The sequence below is a fragment of the Mytilus californianus genome, unplaced genomic scaffold, assembly GCF_021869535.1.
Source record: "Mytilus californianus isolate M0D057914Y unplaced genomic scaffold, xbMytCali1.0.p SCAF_7, whole genome shotgun sequence".
Taxonomy (NCBI): Eukaryota; Metazoa; Mollusca; class Bivalvia; order Mytilida; family Mytilidae; genus Mytilus; species Mytilus californianus.
This window is the reverse complement of record NW_026262723.1, coordinates 17,455,085-17,460,974: the sequence shown is the minus strand read 5'-3', so window position 1 is coordinate 17,460,974 and position 5,890 is coordinate 17,455,085. Positions and strand designations below refer to the sequence as shown.

General features: G+C 32.4%; 1 long non-coding RNA gene across 1 annotated transcript; it reads left to right on the top strand.

The window, feature by feature from the left end:
• The first annotated feature begins 308 nt into the window (after positions 1-308).
• LOC127709315 (uncharacterized) lies at positions 309-5,372 on the top strand. Its single transcript, XR_007985587.1, has 3 exons — positions 309-403; positions 3,519-3,609; positions 4,916-5,372. It is a non-coding gene; the product is annotated as an uncharacterized LOC127709315 (long non-coding RNA).
• The last annotated feature ends 518 nt before the right edge of the window (positions 5,373-5,890 follow it).

Sequence of the window (5,890 nt, the reverse complement as noted above, 5' to 3'; positions counted from 1 at the left end):
AAAGAATTAGAATGATATATCTTTTCTGTTAAATGAAATAACTAATTTGAAATGCAAATGAAATTTTCAAACAACGTAAACATCCGTGAAAACAAATCGTATGACGTTCTCTTAAACAATTGAACAAACGTGTTAATCAGTTTTTTTGTCCACGCACATTAATGTCATGACTTTGTAAATCAACTACGTGTGAGTCGTTGATCTAAATATCAAAAAAGGCAAATGGGCGTGTTTCTGGAATTCTGTACTTTTTGTCTCTCTTTATTTGTAAAGTGTTATTATAAATTTGAACACACAACTGGGTTGATAAGCTGGAAATAATTTATATGTGTAAAAGCTTATTTATGGAGTTCGACTGGAAAAAATGAAAACAGAATATCGGCGTTTGGGCGTCGTTGATAAGGTGAGTAAACAATGTTTGCCATTATATAATTATATATTACAATGAATGGCATTTATTTTGGAATTCAATTTGCATATAAAATCCTGTACTCTAAAAAGTCTATATTTGCATCATATGGAATCCATTGTTGAATTTTCAGGACGAAATAAACACACCCCAAAAACAATATAGATATTTTCTAAATTAAGGCATTTTGTAAAGCTAGGAAAGTTTGTATTCTATTAAATAAAACTGTGTTAAGTATGTACCCACTCTGTATTTCAGATAATTTGATGATCTTCTTGTCATTATGACAGAAGGACACATTGTTCTTATAATTGAACAAAGTTTACACAGTAAATTTAAGAAAATGTAGATTCAAAACAAAAGGGTTAAATATATAGCACAGAAAAAAAAAGCATGTTGTTTTATTGACTAATGGTTGTTTGTTCGCGTTCAGTAGCAAAAATTTCATGCATATCTAAGACGAGAACAAATTAATGATAAATAAAAGAGGAAAGTTCTGCAATGGATTGACCAAGATAAAGGACAGAAATTTTGACTGCCTCTTGAAATGAAGGTATGATGGATAGCTAGGGACAGAAAAGTTACCTCGAATTGTACATTCTACACAGCCAATTGGATTCCCCTCTTTACATAACATGGTTTTCACCATATAAGGCCGTGTTTGGTTGTGATGCAAAGATATTAGTATCTTCAACTATAATGACTCAGGGGAATACTTGGGTCTAATGAATAAATGATACAGTAGTTGTCCGTTGTTAAAATCTCGAAGATCGAACAAGGAGAGACAAATAAAGGTGCATCGACAGGATAAGCGTCTTTAGCTGTTATGGATATCTGCTATAGTCTGTTAGATGCTCTGATAAGCAAAAAGTTGTCAGTCAACCTAATCATGCTAATATGACTTTGAATCTGATAGTAACATATGCAAAAGAAGATATTCATGTGTTTGCATTTTGCGAATCCCAATGTTGGTCGAACGTTAGGTTTTTTTTATCAGAAAAAGTATTCACAAAGCTGAATGTGTGATGGTCCGGGTTTGAAGTGTCAGGACCAGATTTTGCGACAAACGATGTATTTTCAAAAACATCAGCACAAATGTGTAACAGATCCTGCCATCCAATAATTATATGAAATAACAAATAAGTGTTACATTTGGTGCTTGTGAGAATTATAAATAATTCAGTAGCATTTATATTTAATTATTAAATCTTAAAATGCAAGCTTTAAAATTCCGTAATTATCATAGATAAAACTGCTTTGTTATTCGATAATTTTAAGTTCTTATTTTTTGTGAATATTTCATTCTATAAAATCGTTTCAGGCATTTTGTAAAATGTCTGCAAAAATTAGTCAATATGTAAAATGCCCGAATCATACAAGGATTTTAGAATATGTCTAAAGTTTTCAGGCATTTTACAAAATACATTTACAATAAGATACATCTTTGCACTCTTACTAATGTTGGCCGTTAACTTAGAAATACGTATTTATTCATTTGTTTAATTTGTTTCGTATTATTTTAATTTAACTACTATCTGTCAATTATTTTTTGTCCTTAACAGTCATTTAGATGTTGAATAAAAAATCATCAATATCATCTCGAATATATAATCATAAACAATTGAAGTTGTTAACAGGTAAGAAACGTTTATCTACAGTATCTATGATGAGAGTTTACGTTAGTACTGAAAAAAGTTGACCAGATCTAAATTGAACGCAACACTACTGTCTTTGTCGCTCTGAGTTCTGAAAATTTCATGTGTGACTTAATATAATTGAATATTGATAGATCGGTTCAATTCAAAACTGCCATTTCATTAAAAAAAATCCTTAGACCTATTTTAAGGTATCTAAATTATATCATCTATCTTCCTACATGACTATCATTTAGACAGAACATGTTGTAGTGCTTAGCTTAGTTAAACTGAACTGGGCTAATTGTTCGAACAGCGGTATACTACTGTTGCCTTTATTGTTCATGCATTTTTCATATTATCAATAAGGAGTGTACCAACTACCAACCGCATGAACAAATCGCGGCTTTTGCCTATTCAGACAATTTTATTTTTACAAAAAAAAAAGATTGACATGTAAGGGAGATAACCTAGGATGTCAGGAGGCAAGATTCTTTAGTGAATTAACGCAACAGTAGTTAACCGATTTCCAAATCTCATAAATCGATTAAGAAAACAACTCAATGTGACCAACAAAAACTAAGGGAATCGTATGAACTTTCAAAAGGAGCAAGACAGGGTGCGTCGACAGGTTCAGCATATCCTGATATGCATGCAGTACCCGCCATCCGAATCCATAATCAGTCAAAATGTCACAATTTAAAACATCTGGTATCTAAAGATCTAAAAGAAAATATGTCGGCAATGAGTTGAGATAGAGGCATATTGTTTCCGTCAACTACTTTGTGTTGGTGACCATAAAACTATTATAGGGTCGATTTCAGCCGGTCTTCCTCATTTTTTTTTCAATGAGCACGCTAATGAAGCCTGATAGTGTGAACCTGCATTTGCAAAACGTATCAATTGGTATATGTAAACAACAAATGATACGACAGAAGGTATGTTACTGCTGAGAAATGGAAAGTTGACAATTGGATAGTTGTCATCAAGTTTGAATTCATTCTAGTTTGCAGTTGCCCATCTTTTACTTGGAAAGATCAAGATATGAAGCAGACATTTTTGTTTCGGTATAATACTTAATCCCAAGTTCACTAGGATATATGAGATGCAAGCACACATTGAAAATGATTTCCTGGGTGACAGAACAACAACAATATGTCTGAAAATGAAATTAAAGAACTTTAATAGGTTTTGTCTTTTTGTCTTTGTGGCCTTGGTGACGAATAATTTAAGAAACTTATCATCTCTAGCTTGTTAACACCGAAGTTGTGAGTTCGAACCCCACACGTGGCAGATGCGTTTGGTCAAAAGTGCTAATTGTGACCATCAAACAATTTATCAATCAATTTGTCTTTGAGAAGATTGTGTTTGATTTCTACTTCACATGAGTTCAAAGCCATGATAAAATAGTATAAAAATCGTAACCTGTTAACTCTATCGAATCAGTTTCTACTAAATTCTATTTTACTATGTAGGGTACCTTCGACAAGTGCAAGATTTTTGTGTCGAGACAAAACTCCAGAAACTGCAATGAAGATTCGCCGAAAGAATGCAATATACATTCAGGTAAACTAATTTTAACTATATTCAATATTAAGAATCAGTAGTAAATTTACCTCTAAAAGTTTGTGTATTATGACTTTTTTGACGACATTGACAAACACCTTATGTAGTAAGATAACCCAAGAATACGGTTTGTGATAAATATTCTTGAAAAGGAGAGGCGGAGGATATCAAATGGCCAGTCAAACTAATTCGTCGAAAAGGAACTGACAATGCCATGGCAAAATACGAAAAACTACCAAAAGACAAATAACAGTACACAAAACACATCATAGAAAAGACCGAGGAACACGAACCCCACCAAAATACGGGGGGATCTTACGTCCTCCGGAAGGGTAAATAGATCATGTTAAACATGTGGCACCCGTCGTGTTGCTCATATAAGTACAACTCGATGATTAGTCTAATTCAGTAAGTCATATTCAAAGAAAGTATCACGGGATTGTGGTTACGATAATTGGAACATATTCGTCGTCATCTGTGAAACAGATATTCCATAACGGTCAACGAACTCGTCATGCAATGTTTAGTAAACGTTTTTACCACTGCATGATGCCGGGTAATCATTTTCAGAAATTTATGTTTGGAAAAAAAAAACTATGATTGATTTTTAAATGAAAAGTGTGAAATTTCTATTAGCTGTTCGTAAGGGCAAAGCTGACTAGTAAAGGCTATTACGCTTTATCCGATCTCCATAAAAACGGTTTATAACCTTGTGGTTATCGCGATATTTTCTGTATTATCCTTATTTGGGTCGATCGTGGACGAGCAAATTAAGAAAGGGTGAACATTTGCATTTATGTAGCAACACAAAGGTAGTCATAATTGACAAAACCTCATAACAATTTAAAAATTTAGGTCTTTCAGCTTATTACGCGGAACAATAAAAAATGACCACACAAAAGAACAGTTACCGAAAATAATGATTTTTATATTTATCAATAGCAATACTCGTCATTTCATTTTTATTGATACTAATAAACTCACCAAAGCTCATTTATTATTCGTATTATTGAAACAGAATAACTCGAGTTTAATTTTATTTTTATTATCAATTTTATAATAACTATAATTAATATTTAATATCGAGAGTTTATATCAAGCAGTATCCAGTTCTAAAGTATTATTTAACCTTTAAACCATCATTTTCCAAGACACTCAAAACAAAATTAAGAAGCCCCCCCCCCCAAAAAAAAAAAAAAGAAACGCTCTCTTTTTTTCGTATTTTTTTGTATTTTGCTGATTGTCTCCTTAATGTTAATATTTCCAATTATTTCACGAGGAGTTATTCTTTTACATCTTTTTCCAGAACATAATGAAAAAGATCACCAACCTAACCAGTCGTGTGGAGTGTTTAAATGTAGCTGTCACGTGACATACCAGAAGGTTAAATCAAACAGTTTACCTACTATTAACAATCCACATACCAATGTATTGAAAACTCCGTTTAGTAAAAGATCATTGCCCTCGCCAAGAAACAAAATTGAAAAGGTCCAAGCATCGTTTCAATCTGCCGAAGAAGGAAACCGTTCAGGTCCAGTTTTAGACTCCATTGACTTCCTCGTGGACATTGAAACCAGGAGTAGATCTGGCACATATTCATCAGTCCACTCAACGCGATTGTTCAAATTATTTCCAAAATTTGGAATGTGTGGAAAAATTTCTGTTATTATCATGATACTCTTTATTATTTGCTTCATGATCAAAACATTCTTAACTTTCAAAACTTAGATTTCAGGTAAAAATTAACCTTTTCACATTATGAAACTTTCCACATTAATTATGGAATTGTTATAAGAATATAATGTATTGCAAGAATTTTGTACATGTTTTAACAAAAAAAAAGAAGAAAACTAACATAAAGGTAATTTACACATCTAATTTGTGTAAACTATTAAGTTTATTGAGCTTAAACCAGTAGCTGCAATATAAAAATAAAGAGAAATGAGGCAAATATTCACCAAAGTTAAAATGAAGTGAATGTAAATATAAAAAAAGAAGATGTGGTATGATTGCCAATGAGACAACTCTCCACAAGAGACCAAATGACACAGAAATTAACAACTATAGGTCACCGTAAGTAATTATAGGCAAAAAAATTATGAGAAAAACACATACCGTATATCTGAAAAAACATAGCCAAGATAAAACAAAGGAGTATCCGTAGGAGTGATCGGCTTCTTTAGGGAGTCACAGGGGAAGCTTTGTCTGTACATACTCTGTTCTTCGGATAAAGATCTCCTTTAACAAAAACACAGGCAGCTAAAGGAATAAAAGAAAGATT